The following is a 19,297-nucleotide window of genomic DNA, read 5'->3' as shown; positions in this document are numbered from 1 at the left end:
AGAAGTATATCGATAAGATGAGAAGATACTTAGTGTCGTGAATATAGAAAATGTGTTCTTGAAGGTTCATTCATTCTGAGGAAAGCACTACAAGAAAATTCTTCAAAGATGACATGGTCATTTCGAAGGAATTTCCCCAGGAATTTTCCCGAAAATAATGACCCACTTCGCAAACAAATCCTCCAGAATTCTATCGACATAAAGTTACTCCACAAAATATTGTACTTCGATTTAAATAATTGGACCGCTACTGAAGGACTATCAGAAGTATATCGAAAAGATGAGAAGATACCTAGTGTCGTGAATGAAGAAAATTTGTACTTGAAGGAATTTAGAAAAAATTTCCCCAGGAATCGCCCCGAAAATAATGACCCACGTCGCAAACTAACCCTCCAAAATTCTATCGACATAAGTTACTTCACAAACTTTTGCGTTTCCCACGGAATTCATCACGATTATCATCAGTGCCAGCTGATAAATCGAAACGACTCACTTTGACCTTTACATTTTGCTTTTACGCTCCTGGTCCATCGATGGCTAAAGTTGGGAATGACTTCCAGGAGATCCCTTAGCAGCCCTGTCCACAAAGGACAAGACTGTGCTCTAAGACCTTTCCGTCATTCCATAAATGCTGACAGCGAAGTCCCAGGAAACACTACACTCACTACACTTCAATCAAGAATCTGAAAAAAAAAGAGAAGGGTTAAGATTGGGAGGATAATCATTCGCAAGGATTCCGCATGAATCATAATCTCGAAGAAGTGGTATCACACCAATACTCACCGAGTCTCGATTCTGATCAATACGGGAATTCAAGTCTACTGCTACTCCTTATAACGAATGTTGTTTAGACTTTTGCCACCAACTTCTGTCATGCTGTAAGAAGTTAAAGTTCAAGAAAAAATATTCAACAGTGAAATTGATAAGAATTTACCTGTTGTAGGTGCTAACAGGTGCATCATCTCATTATATTACCAGTTCTGAGAGTGAAATGGTTTGATTCGAATTATCTGATTCATTAACTTTCATATGAAAAATAAATGATTATCTTCTGTTCTCTAGATGGTTTGTTACTCCACTGAAAAAAAAGAAGGGTAAAGATTAGGAGGATAATCATTCGCAAGGAGTCCGAAAAATCATAATCTCGAAGAAGTGGTATCACACCAATACTCACCGAGTATAAGAAAACCATCTCGATACTGATAATCACGGAAATCCAAGTCAACTGCTGCTACTTATAACTTATGTTGTTTAGACTTTTGCCACCAACTTCTGTCATGCTGTAAGAAGTTAAAGTTCAAGAAAAAATATTCAACAGTGAAATTGATAAGAATTTACCTGTTGTAGGTGCTGACAGGTGCATCATCTCATTATATTGCCAGTTCTAAGAGTGAAATGGTTTGATTCGAATTATCTGATTCATTAACTTTCTTATGAAAACTAAATGATTATTTTCTGTTCTCTGGATGGTTTGTTACTCCACTGAAAAAAAAAGAAGGGTAAAGATTAGGTGGATAATCATTCGCAAGGAGTCCGCATAAATCATAATCTCGAAGAAGTGGTATCACACCAATACTCACCGAGTATAAGAAAATCATTCTCGATGCTGATAATCACGGAAATCCAAGTCAACTGCTGCTACTTATAACTTATGTTGTTTAGACTTTTGCCACCAACTTCTGTCATGCTGTAAGAAGTTAAAGTTCAAGAAAAGATATTCAACAGTGAAATTGATAAGAATTTACCTGTTGTAGGTGCTGACAGGAGTGACAGGTGCAGTATCTAATTATATATTCAGTTCTGAGGACAAAATCTTTCGAGACAAACTATCTGATCCATTAACTTTCTACTGAAAAATAAATGATTATCTTCTGTTCTTCAGATAATACGTTACTGCGTTAAATATTTACGTATTGAATCTTCAATACTACCCATTTTGTCAGTAACGTATATCAAAATTCAATTTCGAATGATATAAAATATATGACATTATCGAATATACTTATTATCTTGTCTTGTACCTACTTTCTTTACCTTTTTTGTACACTCAACACTTATATCGCGACGAAATAATAATTTAGTCGAAACGGAATTACGCTAAGAAATGAATCAATAAGATGAGAAAAAACTTTAGTCGCAAATTTGTTGAATCTGATCTTGAAGAGTCATTGATTCTAAGGAGAGCATCAAGAGAAAATTCCTCGAAGATGAGTTGATCATTTCGTAGGAATTTTCCTAGGAATCATCCCAAAAATAATGACCCACTTCGCAATCAAACCCTCCAGAATTCTATCGACATAAAGTTGTTCCACAAAATATTGCATTTCCATTGAAATAATTATACCGCTACTAAAGGACTATCAGAAGTATATCGATAAGATGAGAAGATACTTAGTGTCGTGAATATAGAAAATGTGTTCTTGAAGGTTCATTCATTCTGAGGAAAGCACTACAAGAAAATTCTTCAAAGATGACATGCTCATTTCGAAGGAATTTCCCCAGGAATTTTCCCGAAAATAATGACCCACTTCGCAAACAAATCCTCCAGAATTCTTTCGACATAAAGTTACTCCACAAAATATTGTACTTCGATTTAAATAATTGGACCGCTACTGAAGGACTATCAGAAGTATATCGAAAAGATGAGAAGATACCTAGTGTCGTGAATGAAGAAAATTTGTACTTGAAGGAATTTAGAAAAAATTTCCCCAGGAATCCCCCCGAAAATAATGACCCACGTCGCAAACTAACCCTCCAAAATTCTATCGACATAAGTTACTTCACAAACTTTTGCGTTTCCCACGGAATTCATCACGATTATCATCAGTGCCAGCTGATAAATCGAAACGACTCACTTTGACCTTTACATTTTGCTTTTACGCTCCTGGTCCATCGATGGCTAAAGTTGGGAATGACTTCCAGGAGATCCCTTAGCAGCCCTGTCCACAAAGGACAAGACTGTGCTCTAAGACCTTTCCGTCATTCCATAAATGCTGACAGCGAAGTCCCAGGAAACACTACACTCACTACACTTCAATCAAGAATCTGAAAAAAAAAAGAGAAGGGTAAAGATTGGGAGGATAATCATTCGGAGGATTCCGCATGAATCATAATCTCGAAGAAGTGGTATCACACCAATACTCACCGAGTCTCGATTCTGATCAATACGGGAATTCAAGTCTACTGCTACTCCTTATAACGAATGTTGTTTAGACTTTTGCCACCAACTTCTGTCATGCTGTAAGAAGTTAAAGTTCAAGAAAAAATATTCAACAGTGAAATTGATAAGAATTTACCTGTTGTAGGTGCTGACAGGTGCATCATCTCATTATATTACCAGTTCTGAGAGTGAAATGGTTTGATTCGAATTATCTGATTCATTAACTTTCATATGAAAAATAAATGATTATCTTCTGTTCTCTAGATGGTTTGTTACTCCACTGAAAAAAAAGAAGGGTAAAGATTAGGAGGATAATCATTCGCAAGGAGTCCGAAAAATCATAATCTCGAAGAAGTGGTATCACACCAATACTCACCGAGTATAAGAAAACCATCTCGATACTGATAATCACGGAAATCCAAGTCAACTGCTGCTACTTATAACTTATGTTGTTTAGACTTTTGCCACCAACTTCTGTCATGCTGTAAGAAGTTAAAGTTCAAGAAAAAATATTCAACAGTGAAATTGATAAGAATTTACCTGTTGTAGGTGCTGACAGGTGCATCATCTCATTATATTGCCAGTTCTAAGAGTGAAATGGTTTGATTCGAATTATCTGATTCATTAACTTTCTTATGAAAACTAAATGATTATTTTCTGTTCTCTGGATGGTTTGTTACTCCACTGAAAAAAAAAGAAGGGTAAAGATTAGGTGGATAATCATTCGCAAGGAGTCCGCATAAATCATAATCTCGAAGAAGTGGTATCACACCAATACTCACCGAGTATAAGAAAATCATTCTCGATGCTGATAATCACGGAAATCCAAGTCAACTGCTGCTACTTATAACTTATGTTGTTCAGACTTTTGCCACCAACTTCTGTCATGCTGTAAGAAGTTAAAGTTCAAGAAAAGATATTCAACAGTGAAATTGATAAGAATTTACCTGTTGTAGGTGCTGACAGGAGTGACAGGTGCAGTATCTAATTATATATTCAGTTCTGAGGACAAAATCTTTCGAGACAAACTATCTGATCCATTAACTTTCTACTGAAAAATAAATGATTATCTTCTGTTCTTCAGATAATACGTTACTGCGTTAAATATTTACGTATTGAATCTTCAATACTACCCATTTTGTCAGTAACGTATATCAAAATTCAATTTCGAATGATATAAAATATATGACATTATCGAATATACTTATTATCTTGTCTTGTACCTACTTTCTTTACCTTTTTTGTACACTCAACACTTATATCGCGACGAAATAATAATTTAGTCGAAACGGAATTACGCTAAGAAATGAATCAATAAGATGAGAAAAAACTTTAGTCGCAAATTTGTTGAATCTGATCTTGAAGAGTCATTGATTCTAAGGAGAGCATCAAGAGAAAATTCCTCGAAGATGAGTTGATCATTTCGTAGGAATTTTCCTAGGAATCATCCCAAAAATAATGACCCACTTCGCAATCAAACCCTCCAGAATTCTATCGACATAAAGTTGTTCCACAAAATATTGCATTTCCATTGAAATAATTATACCGCTACTAAAGGACTATCAGAAGTATATCGATAAGATGAGAAGATACTTAGTGTCGTGAATATAGAAAATGTGTTCTTGAAGGTTCATTCATTCTGAGGAAAGCACTACAAGAAAATTCTTCAAAGATGACATGGTCATTTCGAAGGAATTTCCCCAGGAATTTTCCCGAAAATAATGACCCACTTCGCAAACAAATCCTCCAGAATTCTATCGACATAAAGTTACTCCACAAAATATTGTACTTCGATTTAAATAATTGGACCGCTACTGAAGGACTATCAGAAGTATATCGAAAAGATGAGAAGATACCTAGTGTCGTGAATGAAGAAAATTTGTACTTGAAGGAATTTAGAAAAAATTTCCCCAGGAATCGCCCCGAAAATAATGACCCACGTCGCAAACTAACCCTCCAAAATTCTATCGACATAAGTTACTTCACAAACTTTTGCGTTTCCCACGGAATTCATCACGATTATCATCAGTGCCAGCTGATAAATCGAAACGACTCACTTTGACCTTTACATTTTGCTTTTACGCTCCTGGTCCATCGATGGCTAAAGTTGGGAATGACTTCCAGGAGATCCCTTAGCAGCCCTGTCCACAAAGGACAAGACTGTGCTCTAAGACCTTTCCGTCATTCCATAAATGCTGACAGCGAAGTCCCAGGAAACACTACACTCACTACACTTCAATCAAGAATCTGAAAAAAAAAGAGAAGGGTTAAGATTGGGAGGATAATCATTCGCAAGGATTCCGCATGAATCATAATCTCGAAGAAGTGGTATCACACCAATACTCACCGAGTCTCGATTCTGATCAATACGGGAATTCAAGTCTACTGCTACTCCTTATAACGAATGTTGTTTAGACTTTTGCCACCAACTTCTGTCATGCTGTAAGAAGTTAAAGTTCAAGAAAAAATATTCAACAGTGAAATTGATAAGAATTTACCTGTTGTAGGTGCTGACAGGTGCATCATCTCATTATATTACCAGTTCTGAGAGTGAAATGGTTTGATTCGAATTATCTGATTCATTAACTTTCATATGAAAAATAAATGATTATCTTCTGTTCTCTAGATGGTTTATTACTCCACTGAAAAAAAAGAAGGGTAAAGATTAGGAGGATAATCATTCGCAAGGAGTCCGAAAAATCATAATCTCGAAGAAGTGGTATCACACCAATACTCACCGAGTATAAGAAAACCATCTCGATACTGATAATCACGGAAATCCAAGTCAACTGCTGCTACTTATAACTTATGTTGTTTAGACTTTTGCCACCAACTTCTGTCATGCTGTAAGAAGTTAAAGTTCAAGAAAAAATATTCAACAGTGAAATTGATAAGAATTTACCTGTTGTAGGTGCTGACAGGTGCATCATCTCATTATATTGCCAGTTCTAAGAGTGAAATGGTTTGATTCGAATTATCTGATTCATTAACTTTCTTATGAAAACTAAATGATTATTTTCTGTTCTCTGGATGGTTTGTTACTCCACTGAAAAAAAAGAAGGGTAAAGATTAGGTGGATAATCATTCGCAAGGAGTCCGCATAAATCATAATCTCGAAGAAGTGGTATCACACCAATACTCACCGAGTATAAGAAAATCATTCTCGATGCTGATAATCACGGAAATCCAAGTCAACTGCTGCTACTTATAACTTATGTTGTTTAGACTTTTGCCACCAACTTCTGTCATGCTGTAAGAAGTTAAAGTTCAAGAAAAGATATTCAACAGTGAAATTGATAAGAATTTACCTGTTGTAGGTGCTGACAGGAGTGACAGGTGCAGTATCTAATTATATATTCAGTTCTGAGGACAAAATCTTTCGAGACAAACTATCTGATCCATTAACTTTCTACTGAAAAATAAATGATTATCTTCTGTTCTTCAGATAATACGTTACTGCGTTAAATATTTACGTATTGAATCTTCAATACTACCCATTTTGTCAGTAACGTATATCAAAATTCAATTTCGAATGATATAAAATATATGACATTATCGAATATACTTATTATCTTGTCTTGTACCTACTTTCTTTACCTTTTTTGTACACTCAACACTTATATCGCGACGAAATAATAATTTAGTCGAAACGGAATTACGCTAAGAAATGAATCAATAAGATGAGAAAAAACTTTAGTCGCAAATTTGTTGAATCTGATCTTGAAGAGTCATTGATTCTAAGGAGAGCATCAAGAGAAAATTCCTCGAAGATGAGTTGATCATTTCGTAGGAATTTTCCTAGGAATCATCCCAAAAATAATGACCCACTTCGCAATCAAACCCTCCAGAATTCTATCGACATAAAGTTGTTCCACAAAATATTGCATTTCCATTGAAATAATTATACCGCTACTAAAGGACTATCAGAAGTATATCGATAAGATGAGAAGATACTTAGTGTCGTGAATATAGAAAATGTGTTCTTGAAGGTTCATTCATTCTGAGGAAAGCACTACAAGAAAATTCTTCAAAGATGACATGCTCATTTCGAAGGAATTTCCCCAGGAATTTTCCCGAAAATAATGACCCACTTCGCAAACAAATCCTCCAGAATTCTTTCGACATAAAGTTACTCCACAAAATATTGTACTTCGATTTAAATAATTGGACCGCTACTGAAGGACTATCAGAAGTATATCGAAAAGATGAGAAGATACCTAGTGTCGTGAATGAAGAAAATTTGTACTTGAAGGAATTTAGAAAAAATTTCCCCAGGAATCCCCCCGAAAATAATGACCCACGTCGCAAACTAACCCTCCAAAATTCTATCGACATAAGTTACTTCACAAACTTTTGCGTTTCCCACGGAATTCATCACGATTATCATCAGTGCCAGCTGATAAATCGAAACGACTCACTTTGACCTTTACATTTTGCTTTTACGCTCCTGGTCCATCGATGGCTAAAGTTGGGAATGACTTCCAGGAGATCCCTTAGCAGCCCTGTCCACAAAGGACAAGACTGTGCTCTAAGACCTTTCCGTCATTCCATAAATGCTGACAGCGAAGTCCCAGGAAACACTACACTCACTACACTTCAATCAAGAATCTGAAAAAAAAAAGAGAAGGGTAAAGATTGGGAGGATAATCATTCGGAGGATTCCGCATGAATCATAATCTCGAAGAAGTGGTATCACACCAATACTCACCGAGTCTCAATTCTGATCAATACGGGAATTCAAGTCTACTGCTACTCCTTATAACTTATGTTTTTTAGACTTTTGCCACCAACTTCTGTCATGCTGTAAGAAGTTAAAGTTCAAGAAAAAATATTCAACAGTGAAATTGATAAGAATTTACCTGTTGTAGGTGCTGACAGGTGCATCATCTCATTATATTGCCAGTTCTGAGAGTGAAATGGTTTGATTCGAATTATCTGATTCATTAACTTTCATATGAAAAATAAATGATTATCTTCTGTTCTCTAGATGGTTTGTTACTCCACTGAAAAAAAAGAAGGGTAAAGATTAGGAGGAAAATCATTCGCAAGGAGTCCGAAAAATCATAATCTCGAAGAAGTGGTATCACACCAATACTCACCGAGTATAAGAAAACCATCTCGATACTGATAATCACGGAAATCCAAGTCAACTGCTGCTACTTATAACTTATGTTGTTTAGACTTTTGCCACCAACTTCTGTCATGCTGTAAGAAGTTAAAGTTCAAGAAAAGATATTCAACAGTGAAATTGATAAGAATTTACCTGTTGAAGGTGCTGACAGGTGCATCATTTCATTATATTGCCAGTTCTAAGAGTGAAATGGTTTGATTCGAATTATCTGATTCATTAACTTTCTTATGAAAACTAAATGATTATTTTCTGTTCTCTGGATGGTTTGTTACTCCACTGAAAAAAAAAGAAGGGTAAAGATTAGGAGGATAATCATTCGCAAGGAGTCCGAAAAATCATAATCTCGAAGAAGTGGTATCACACCAATACTCACCGAGTATAAGAAAACCATTCTCGATGCTGATAATCACGGAAATCCAATTCAACTGCTGCTACTTATAACTTATGTTGTTTAGACTTTTGCCACCAACTTCTGTCATGCTGTAAGAAGTTAAAGTTCAAGAAGAAATATTCAACAGTGAAATTGATAAGTATTTACCTGTTGTAGGTGCTGACAGGTGCATCATCTCATTATATTGCCAGTTCTAAGAGTGAAATGGTTTGATTCGAATTATCTGATTCATTAACTTTCTTATGAAAACTAAATGATTATTTTCTGTTCTCTGGATGGTTTGTTACTCCACTGAAAAAAAAGAAGGGTAAAGATTAGGTGGATAATCATTCGCAAGGAGTCCGCATAAATCATAATCTCGAAGAAGTGGTATCACACCAATACTCACCGAGTATAAGAAAACCATTCTCGATGCTGATAATCACGGAAATCCAAGTCAACTGCTGCTACTTATAACTTATGTTGTTTAGACTTTTGCCACCAACTTCTGTCATGCTGTAAGAAGTTAAAGTTCAAGAAAAGATATTCAACAGTGAAATTGATAAGAATTTACCTGTTGTAGGTGCTGACAGGAGTGACAGGTGCAGTATCTAATTATATATTCAGTTCTGAGGACAAAATCTTTCGAGACAAACTATCTGATCCATTAACTTTCTACTGAAAAATAAATGATTATCTTCTGTTCTTCAGATAATACGTTACTGCGTTAAATATTTACGTATTGAATCTTCAATACTACCCATTTTGTCAGTAACGTATATCAAAATTCAATTTCGAATGATATAAAATATATGACATTATCGAATATACTTATTATCTTGTCTTGTACCTACTTTCTTTACCTTTTTTGTACACTCAACACTTATATCGCGACGAAATAATAATTTAGTCGAAACGGAATTACGCTAAGAAATGAATCAATAAGATGAGAAAAAACTTTAGTCGCAAATTTGTTGAATCTGATCTTGAAGAGTCATTGATTCTAAGGAGAGCATCAAGAGAAAATTCCTCGAAGATGAGTTGATCATTTCGTAGGAATTTTCCTAGGAATCATCCCAAAAATAATGACCCACTTCGCAATCAAACCCTCCAGAATTCTATCGACATAAAGTTGTTCCACAAAATATTGCATTTCCATTGAAATAATTATACCGCTACTAAAGGACTATCAGAAGTATATCGATAAGATGAGAAGATACTTAGTGTCGTGAATATAGAAAATGTGTTCTTGAAGGTTCATTCATTCTGAGGAAAGCACTACAAGAAAATTCTTCAAAGATGACATGGTCATTTCGAAGGAATTTCCCCAGGAATTTTCCCGAAAATAATGACCCACTTCGCAAACAAATCCTCCAGAATTCTATCGACATAAAGTTACTCCACAAAATATTGTACTTCGATTTAAATAATTGGACCGCTACTGAAGGACTATCAGAAGTATATCGAAAAGATGAGAAGATACCTAGTGTCGTGAATGAAGAAAATTTGTACTTGAAGGAATTTAGAAAAAATTTCCCCAGGAATCACCCCGAAAATAATGACCCACGTCGCAAACTAACCCTCCAAAATTCTATCGACATAAGTTACTTCACAAACTTTTGCGTTTCCCACGGAATTCATCACGATTATCATCAGTGCCAGCTGATAAATCGAAACGACTCACTTTGACCTTTACATTTTGCTTTTACGCTCCTGGTCCATCGATGGCTAAAGTTGGGAATGACTTCCAGGAGATCCCTTAGCAGCCCTGTCCACAAAGGACAAGACTGTGCTCTAAGACCTTTCCGTCATTCCATAAATGCTGACAGCGAAGTCCCAGGAAACACTACACTCACTACACTTCAATCAAGAATCTGAAAAAAAAAGAGAAGGGTAAAGATTGGGAGGATAATCATTCGGAGGATTCCGCATGAATCATAATCTCGAAGAAGTGGTATCACACCAATACTCACCGAGTCTCGATTCTGATCAATACGGGAATTCAATTCTACTGCTACTCCTTATAACTTATGTTTTTTAGACTTTTGCCACCAACTTCTGTCATGCTGTAAGAAGTTAAAGTTCAAGAAAAAATATTCAACAGTGAAATTGATAAGAATTTACCTGTTGTAGGTGCTGACAGGTGCATCATCTCATTATATTGCCAGTTCTGAGAGTGAAATGGTTTGATTCGAATTATCTGATTCATTAACTTTCATATGAAAAATAAATGATTATCTTCTGTTCTCTAGATGGTTTGTTACTCCACTGAAAAAAAAGAAGGGTAAAGATTAGGAGGAAAATCATTCGCAAGGAGTCCGAAAAATCATAATCTCGAAGAAGTGGTATCACACCAATACTCACCGAGTATAAGAAAACCATCTCGATACTGATAATCACGGAAATCCAAGTCAACTGCTGCTACTTATAACTTATGTTGTTTAGACTTTTGCCACCAACTTCTGTCATGCTGTAAGAAGTTAAAGTTCAAGAAAAGATATTCAACAGTGAAATTGATAAGAATTTACCTGTTGAAGGTGCTGACAGGTGCATCATCTCATTATATTGCCAGTTCTAAGAGTGAAATGGTTTGATTCGAATTATCTGATTCATTAACTTTCTTATGAAAACTAAATGATTATTTTCTGTTCTCTGGATGGTTTGTTACTCCACTGAAAAAAAAAGAAGGGTAAAGATTAGGAGGATAATCATTCGCAAGGAGTCCGAAAAATCATAATCTCGAAGAAGTGGTATCACACCAATACTCACCGAGTATAAGAAAACCATCTCGATACTGATAATCACGGAAATCCAAGTCAACTGCTGCTACTTATAACTTATGTTGTTTAGACTTTTGCCACCAACTTCTGTCATGCTGTAAGAAGTTAAAGTTCAAGAAAAAATATTCAACAGTGAAATTGATAAGAATTTACCTGTTGTAGGTGCTGACAGGTGCATCATCTCATTATATTGCCAGTTCTAAGAGTGAAATGGTTTGATTCGAATTATCTGATTCATTAACTTTCTTATGAAAACTAAATGATTATTTTCTGTTCTCTGGATGGTTTGTTACTCCACTGAAAAAAAAAGAAGGGTAAAGATTAGGTGGATAATCATTCGCAAGGAGTCCGCATAAATCATAATCTCGAAGAAGTGGTATCACACCAATACTCACCGAGTATAAGAAAATCATTCTCGATGCTGATAATCACGGAAATCCAAGTCAACTGCTGCTACTTATAACTTATGTTGTTTAGACTTTTGCCACCAACTTCTGTCATGCTGTAAGAAGTTAAAGTTCAAGAAAAGATATTCAACAGTGAAATTGATAAGAATTTACCTGTTGTAGGTGCTGACAGGAGTGACAGGTGCAGTATCTAATTATATATTCAGTTCTGAGGACAAAATCTTTCGAGACAAACTATCTGATCCATTAACTTTCTACTGAAAAATAAATGATTATCTTCTGTTCTTCAGATAATACGTTACTGCGTTAAATATTTACGTATTGAATCTTCAATACTACCCATTTTGTCAGTAACGTATATCAAAATTCAATTTCGAATGATATAAAATACATGACATTATCGAATATACTTATTATCTTGTCTTGTACCTACTTTCTTTACCTTTTTTGTACACTCAACACTTATATCGCGACGAAATAATAATTTAGTCGAAACGGAATTACGCTAAGAAATGAATCAATAAGATGAGAAAAAACTTTAGTCGCAAATTTGTTGAATCTGATCTTGAAGAGTCATTGATTCTAAGGAGAGCATCAAGAGAAAATTCCTCGAAGATGAGTTGATCATTTCGTAGGAATTTTCCTAGGAATCATCCCAAAAATAATGACCCACTTCGCAATCAAACCCTCCAGAATTCTATCGACATAAAGTTGTTCCACAAAATATTGCATTTCCATTGAAATAATTATACCGCTACTAAAGGACTATCAGAAGTATATCGATAAGATGAGAAGATACTTAGTGTCGTGAATATAGAAAATGTGTTCTTGAAGGTTCATTCATTCTGAGGAAAGCACTACAAGAAAATTCTTCAAAGATGACATGGTCATTTCGAAGGAATTTCCCCAGAAATTTTCCCGAAAATAATGACCCACTTCGCAAACAAATCCTCCAGAATTCTATCGACATAAAGTTACTCCACAAAATATTGTACTTCGATTTAAATAATTGGACCGCTACTGAAGGACTATCAGAAGTATATCGAAAAGATGAGAAGATACCTAGTGTCGTGAATGAAGAAAATTTGTACTTGAAGGAATTTAGAAAAAATTTCCCCAGGAATCCCCCCGAAAATAATGACCCACGTCGCAAACTAACCCTCCAAAATTCTATCGACATAAGTTACTTCACAAACTTTTGCGTTTCCCACGGAATTCATCACGATTATCATCAGTGCCAGCTGATAAATCGAAACGACTCACTTTGACCTTTACATTTTGCTTTTACGCTCCTGGTCCATCGATGGCTAAAGTTGGGAATGACTTCCAGGAGATCCCTTAGCAGCCCTGTCCACAAAGGACAAGACTGTGCTCTAAGACCTTTCCGTCATTCCATAAATGCTGACAGCGAAGTCCCAGGAAACACTACACTCACTACACTTCAATCAAGAATCTGAAAAAAAAAAGAGAAGGGTAAAGATTGGGAGGATAATCATTCGGAGGATTCCGCATGAATCATAATCTCGAAGAAGTGGTATCACACCAATACTCACCGAGTCTCGATTCTGATCAATACGGGAATTCAAGTCTACTGCTACTCCTTATAACTTATGTTTTTTAGACTTTTGCCACCAACTTCTGTCATGCTGTAAGAAGTTAAAGTTCAAGAAAAAATATTCAACAGTGAAATTGATAAGAATTTACCTGTTGTAGGTGCTGACAGGTGCATCATCTCATTATATTGCCAGTTCTGAGAGTGAAATGGTTTGATTCGAATTATCTGATTCATTAACTTTCATATGAAAAATAAATGATTATCTTCTGTTCTCTAGATGGTTTGTTACTCCACTGAAAAAAAAGAAGGGTAAAGATTAGGAGGAAAATCATTCGCAAGGAGTCCGAAAAATCATAATCTCGAAGAAGTGGTATCACACCAATACTCACCGAGTATAAGAAAACCATCTCGATACTGATAATCACGGAAATCCAAGTCAACTGCTGCTACTTATAACTTATGTTGTTTAGACTTTTGCCACCAACTTCTGTCATGCTGTAAGAAGTTAAAGTTCAAGAAAAGATATTCAACAGTGAAATTGATAAGAATTTACCTGTTGAAGGTGCTGACAGGTGCATCATTTCATTATATTGCCAGTTCTAAGAGTGAAATGGTTTGATTCGAATTATCTGATTCATTAACTTTCTTATGAAAACTAAATGATTATTTTCTGTTCTCTGGATGGTTTGTTACTCCACTGAAAAAAAAAGAAGGGTAAAGATTAGGAGGATAATCATTCGCAAGGAGTCCGAAAAATCATAATCTCGAAGAAGTGGTATCACACCAATACTCACCGAGTATAAGAAAACCATTCTCGATACTCATAATCACGGAAATCCAAGTCAACTGCTGCTACTTATAACTTATGTTGTTTAGACTTTTGCCACCAACTTCTGTCATGCTGTAAGAAGTTAAAGTTCAAGAAAAAATATTCAACAGTTAAATTGATAAGAATTTACCTGTTGTAGGTGCTGACAGGTGCATCATCTCATTATATTGCCAGTTCTAAGAGTGAAATGGTTTGATTCGAATTATCTGATTCATTAACTTTCTTATGAAAACTAAATGATTATTTTCTGTTCTCTGGATGGTTTGTTACTCCACTGAAAAAAAAAGAAGGGTAAAGATTAGGTGGATAATCATTCGCAAGGAGTCCGCATAAATCATAATCTCGAAGAAGTGGTATCACACCAATACTCACCGAGTATAAGAAAACCATTCTCGATGCTGATAATCACGGAAATCCAATTCAACTGCTGCTACTTATAACTTATGTTGTTTAGACTTTTGCCACCAACTTCTGTCATGCTGTAAGAAGTTAAAGTTCAAGAAGAAATATTCAACAGTGAAATTGATAAGTATTTACCTGTTGTAGGTGCTGACAGGTGCATCATCTCATTATATTGCCAGTTCTAAGAGTGAAATGGTTTGATTCGAATTATCTGATTCATTAACTTTCTTATGAAAACTAAATGATTATTTTCTGTTCTCTGGATGGTTTGTTACTCCACTGAAAAAAAAAAAGGGTAAAGATTAGGTGGATAATCATTCGCAAGGAGTCCGCATAAATCATAATCTCGAAGAAGTGGTATCACACCAATACTCACCGAGTATAAGAAAACCATTCTCGATGCTGATAATCACGGAAATCCAAGTCAACTGCTGCTACTTATAACTTATGTTGTTTAGACTTTTGCCACCAACTTCTGTCATGCTGTAAGAAGTTAAAGTTCAAGAAAAGATATTCAACAGTGAAATTGATAAGAATTTACCTGTTGTAGGTGCTGACAGGTGCATCATCTCATTATATTGCCAGTTCTAAGAGTGAAATGGTTTGATTCGAATTATCTGATTCATTAACTTTCTTATGAAAACTAAATGATTATTTTCTGTTCTCTGGATGGTTTGTTACTCCACTGAAAAAAAAAGAAGGGTAAAGATTAGGTGGATAATCATTCGCAAGGAGTCCGCATAAATCATAATCTCGAAGAAGTGGTATCACACCAATACTAACCGAGTATAAGAAAATCATTCTCGATGATGATAATCACGGAAATCCAAGTCAACTGCTGCTACTTATAACTTATGTTGTTTAGACTTTTGCCACCAACTTCTGTCATGCTGTAAGAAGTTAAAGTTCAAGAAAAGATATTCAACAGTGAAATTGATAAGAATTTACCTGTTGTAGGTGCTGACAGGAGTGACAGGTGCAGTATCTAATTATATATTCAGTTCTGAGGACAAAATCTTTCGAGACAAACTATCTGATCCATTAACTTTCTACTGAAAAATAAATGATTATCTTCTGTTCTTCAGATAATACGTTACTGCGTTAAATATTTACGTATTGAATCTTCAATACTACCCATTTTGTCAGTAACGTATATCAAAATTCAATTTCGAATGATATAAAATATATGACATTATCGAATATACTTATTATCTTGTCTTGTACCTACTTTCTTTACCTTTTTTGTACACTCAACACTTATATCGCGACGAAATAATAATTTAGTCGAAACGGAATTACGCTAAGAAATGAATCAATAAGATGAGAAAAAACTTTAGTCGCAAATTTGTTGAATCTGATCTTGAAGAGTCATTGATTCTAAGGAGAGCATCAAGAGAAAATTCCTCGAAGATGAGTTGATCATTTCGTAGGAATTTTCCTAGGAATCATCCCAAAAATAATGACCCACTTCGCAATCAAACCCTCCAGAATTCTATCGACATAAAGTTGTTCCACAAAATATTGCATTTCCATTGAAATAATTATACCGCTACTAAAGGACTATCAGAAGTATATCGATAAGATGAGAAGATACTTAGTGTCGTGAATATAGAAAATGTGTTCTTGAAGGTTCATTCATTCTGAGGAAAGCACTACAAGAAAATTCTTCAAAGATGACATGGTCATTTCGAAGGAATTTCCCCAGGAATTTTCCCGAAAATAATGACCCACTTCGCAAACAAATCCTCCAGAATTCTATCGACATAAAGTTACTCCACAAAATATTGTACTTCGATTTAAATAATTGGACCGCTACTGAAGGACTATCAGAAGTATATCGAAAAAATGAGAAGATACCTAGTGTCGTGAATGAAGAAAATTTGTACTTGAAGGAATTTAGAAAAAATTTCCCCAGGAATCCCCCCGAAAATAATGACCCACGTCGCAAACTAACCCTCCAAAATTCTATCGACATAAGTTACTTCACAAACTTTTGCGTTTCCCACGGAATTCATCACGATTATCATCAGTGCCAGCTGATAAATCGAAACGACTCACTTTGACCTTTACATTTTGCTTTTACGCTCCTGGTCCATCGATGGCTAAAGTTGGGAATGACTTCCAGGAGATCCCTTAGCAGCCCTGTCCACAAAGGACAAGACTGTGCTCTAAGACCTTTCCGTCATTCCATAAATGCTGACAGCGAAGTCCCAGGAAACACTACACTCACTACACTTCAATCAAGAATCTGAAAAAAAAAGAGAAGGGTTAAGATTGGCAGGATAATCATTCGCAAGGATTCCGCATGAATCATAATCTCGAAGAAGTGGTATCACACCAATACTCACCGAGTCTCGATTCTGATCAATACGGGAATTCAAGTCTACTGCTACTCCTTATAACGAATGTTGTTTAGACTTTTGCCACCAACTTCTGTCATGCTGTAAGAAGTTAAAGTTCAAGAAAAAATATTCAACAGTGAAATTGATAAGAATTTACCTGTTGTAGGTGCTGACAGGTGCATCATCTCATTATATTACCAGTTCTGAGAGTGAAATGGTTTGATTCGAATTATCTGATTCATTAACTTTCATATGAAAAATAAATGATTATCTTCTGTTCTCTAGATGGTTTGTTACTCCACTGAAAAAAAAGAAGGGTAAAGATTAGGAGGATAATCATTCGCAAGGAGTCCGAAAAATCATAATCTCGAAGAAGTGGTATCACACCAATACTCACCGAGTATAAGAAAACCATCTCGATACTGATAATCACGGAAATCCAAGTCAACTGCTGCTACTTATAACTTATGTTGTTTAGACTTTTGCCACCAACTTCTGTCATGCTGTAAGAAGTTAAAGTTCAAGAAAAAATATTCAACAGTGAAATTGATAAGAATTTACCTGTTGTAGGTGCTGACAGGTGCATCATCTCATTATATTGCCAGTTCTAAGAGTGAAATGGTTTGATTCGAATTATCTGATTCATTAACTTTCATATGAAAAATAAATGATTATCTTCTGTTCTCTAGATGGTTTGTTACTCCACTGAAAAAAAAGAAGGGTAAAGATTAGGAGGATAATCATTCGCAAGGAGTCCGCATAAATCATAATCTCGAAGAAGTGGTATCACACCAATACTCACCGAGTATAAGAAAACCATCTCGATACTGATAATCACGGCAATCCAAGTCAACTGCTGCTACTTATAACTTATGTTGTTTAGACTTTTGCCACCAACTTCTGTCATGCTGTAAGAAGTTAAAGTTCAAGAAAAAATATTCAACAGTGAAATTGATAAGAATTTACCTGTTGTAGGTGCTGACAGGTGCATCATCTCATTATATTGCCAGTTCTAAGAGTGAAATGGTTTGATTCGAATTATCTGATTCATTAACTTTCTTATGAAAACTAAATGATTATTTTCTGTTCTCTGGATGGTTTGTTACTCCACTGAAAAAAAAAGAAGGGTAAAGATTAGGTGGATAATCATTCGCAAGGAGTCCGCATAAATCATAATCTCGAAGAAGTGGTATCACACCAATACTCACCGAGTATAAGAAAATCATTCTCGATGCTGATAATCACGGAAATCCAAGTCAACTGCTGCTACTTATAACTTATGTTGTTTAGACTTTTGCCACCAACTTCTGTCATGCTGTAAGAAGTTAAAGTTCAAGAAAAGATATTCAACAGTGAAATTGATAAGAATTTACCTGTTGTAGGTGCTGACAGGAGTGACAGGTGCAGTATCTAATTATATATTCAGTTCTGAGGACAAAATCTTTCGAGACAAACTATCTGATCCATTAACTTTCTACTGAAAAATAAATGATTATCTTCTGTTCTTCAGATAATACGTTACTGCGTTAAATATTTACGTATTGAATCTTCAATACTACCCATTTTGTCAGTAACGTATATCAAAATTCAATTTCGAATGATATAAAATATATGACATTATCGAATATACTTATTATCTTGTCTTGTACCTACTTTCTTTACCTTTTTTGTACACTCAACACTTATATCGCGACGAAATAATAATTTAGTCGAAACGGAATTACGCTAAGAAATGAATCAATAAGATGAGAAAAAACTTTAGTCGCAAATTTGTTGAATCTGATCTTGAAGAGTCATTGATTCTAAGGAGAGCATCAAGAGAAAATTCCTCGAAGATGAGTTGATCATTTCGTAGGAATTTTCCTAGGAATCATCCCAAAAATAATGACCCACTTCGCAATCAAACCCTCCAGAATTCTATCGACATAAAGTTGTTCCACAAAATATTGCATTTCCATTGAAATAATTATACCGCTACTAAAGGACTATCAGAAGTATATCGATAAGATGAGAAGATACTTAGTGTCGTGAATATAGAAAATGTGTTCTTGAAGGTTCATTCATTCTGAGGAAAGCACTACAAGAAAATTCTTCAAAGATGACATGGTCATTTCGAAGGAATTTCCCCAGGAATTTTCCCGAAAATAATGACCCACTTCGCAAACAAATCCTCCAGAATTCTTTCGACATAAAGTTACTCCACAAAATATTGTACTTCGATTTAAATAATTGGACCGCTACTGAAGGACTATCAGAAGTATATCGAAAAGATGAGAAGATACCTAGTGTCGTGAATGAAGAAAATTTGTACTTGAAGGAAT

The 19,297-nt window shown here is 35.2% G+C and overlaps 6 long non-coding RNA genes across 9 annotated transcripts; all 6 read right to left on the bottom strand.

Moving 5' to 3' along the window:
• Window positions 1-380: 380 nt before the first annotated feature.
• On the bottom strand, window positions 381-1,401 carry LOC123321642. The gene is made up of 3 exons (XR_006538899.1): window positions 1,339-1,401; window positions 784-876; window positions 381-683 (listed from the first exon to the last, which is right to left on the bottom strand). It is a non-coding gene; the product is annotated as an uncharacterized LOC123321642 (long non-coding RNA).
• Window positions 1,402-2,760: 1,359 nt separating this feature from the next.
• Window positions 2,761-3,763, bottom strand: LOC123322182. Its single transcript, XR_006539068.1, has 3 exons — window positions 3,701-3,763; window positions 3,146-3,238; window positions 2,761-3,045 (listed from the first exon to the last, which is right to left on the bottom strand). It is a non-coding gene; the product is annotated as an uncharacterized LOC123322182 (long non-coding RNA).
• Window positions 3,764-5,104: 1,341 nt separating this feature from the next.
• LOC123322183 lies at window positions 5,105-6,120 on the bottom strand. Its single transcript, XR_006539069.1, has 3 exons — window positions 6,063-6,120; window positions 5,508-5,600; window positions 5,105-5,407 (listed from the first exon to the last, which is right to left on the bottom strand). It is a non-coding gene; the product is annotated as an uncharacterized LOC123322183 (long non-coding RNA).
• A 3,004-nt stretch (window positions 6,121-9,124) lies between these two features.
• LOC123322184 lies at window positions 9,125-10,689 on the bottom strand. Its single transcript, XR_006539070.1, has 3 exons — window positions 10,635-10,689; window positions 9,236-10,535; window positions 9,125-9,177 (listed from the first exon to the last, which is right to left on the bottom strand). It is a non-coding gene; the product is annotated as an uncharacterized LOC123322184 (long non-coding RNA).
• Window positions 10,690-13,016: 2,327 nt separating this feature from the next.
• Window positions 13,017-15,235, bottom strand: LOC123321981. Its single transcript, XR_006539011.1, has 3 exons — window positions 15,176-15,235; window positions 13,402-13,494; window positions 13,017-13,301 (listed from the first exon to the last, which is right to left on the bottom strand). It is a non-coding gene; the product is annotated as an uncharacterized LOC123321981 (long non-coding RNA).
• A 20-nt stretch (window positions 15,236-15,255) lies between these two features.
• LOC123321980 lies at window positions 15,256-19,146 on the bottom strand. 4 transcript variants are annotated; one of them, XR_006539009.1, is made up of 3 exons: window positions 18,350-19,146; window positions 17,779-17,884; window positions 15,256-15,319 (listed from the first exon to the last, which is right to left on the bottom strand). It is a non-coding gene; the product is annotated as an uncharacterized LOC123321980 (long non-coding RNA). The 4 variants fall into 4 exon arrangements; XR_006539010.1 differs by lacking the exon at window positions 18,350-19,146 and adding an exon at window positions 17,943-18,004; XR_006539007.1 differs by lacking the exons at window positions 15,256-15,319; window positions 17,779-17,884; window positions 18,350-19,146 and adding exons at window positions 16,598-16,882; window positions 16,983-17,075; window positions 17,943-18,005.
• Between the last annotated feature and the right edge of the window lie 151 nt (window positions 19,147-19,297).

The sequence above is a fragment of the Coccinella septempunctata genome, chromosome X (assembly GCF_907165205.1).
Source record: "Coccinella septempunctata chromosome X, icCocSept1.1, whole genome shotgun sequence".
Classification (NCBI taxonomy): Eukaryota; Metazoa; Arthropoda; class Insecta; order Coleoptera; family Coccinellidae; genus Coccinella; species Coccinella septempunctata.
This window is presented reverse-complemented; position numbering and strand designations above follow the sequence as displayed.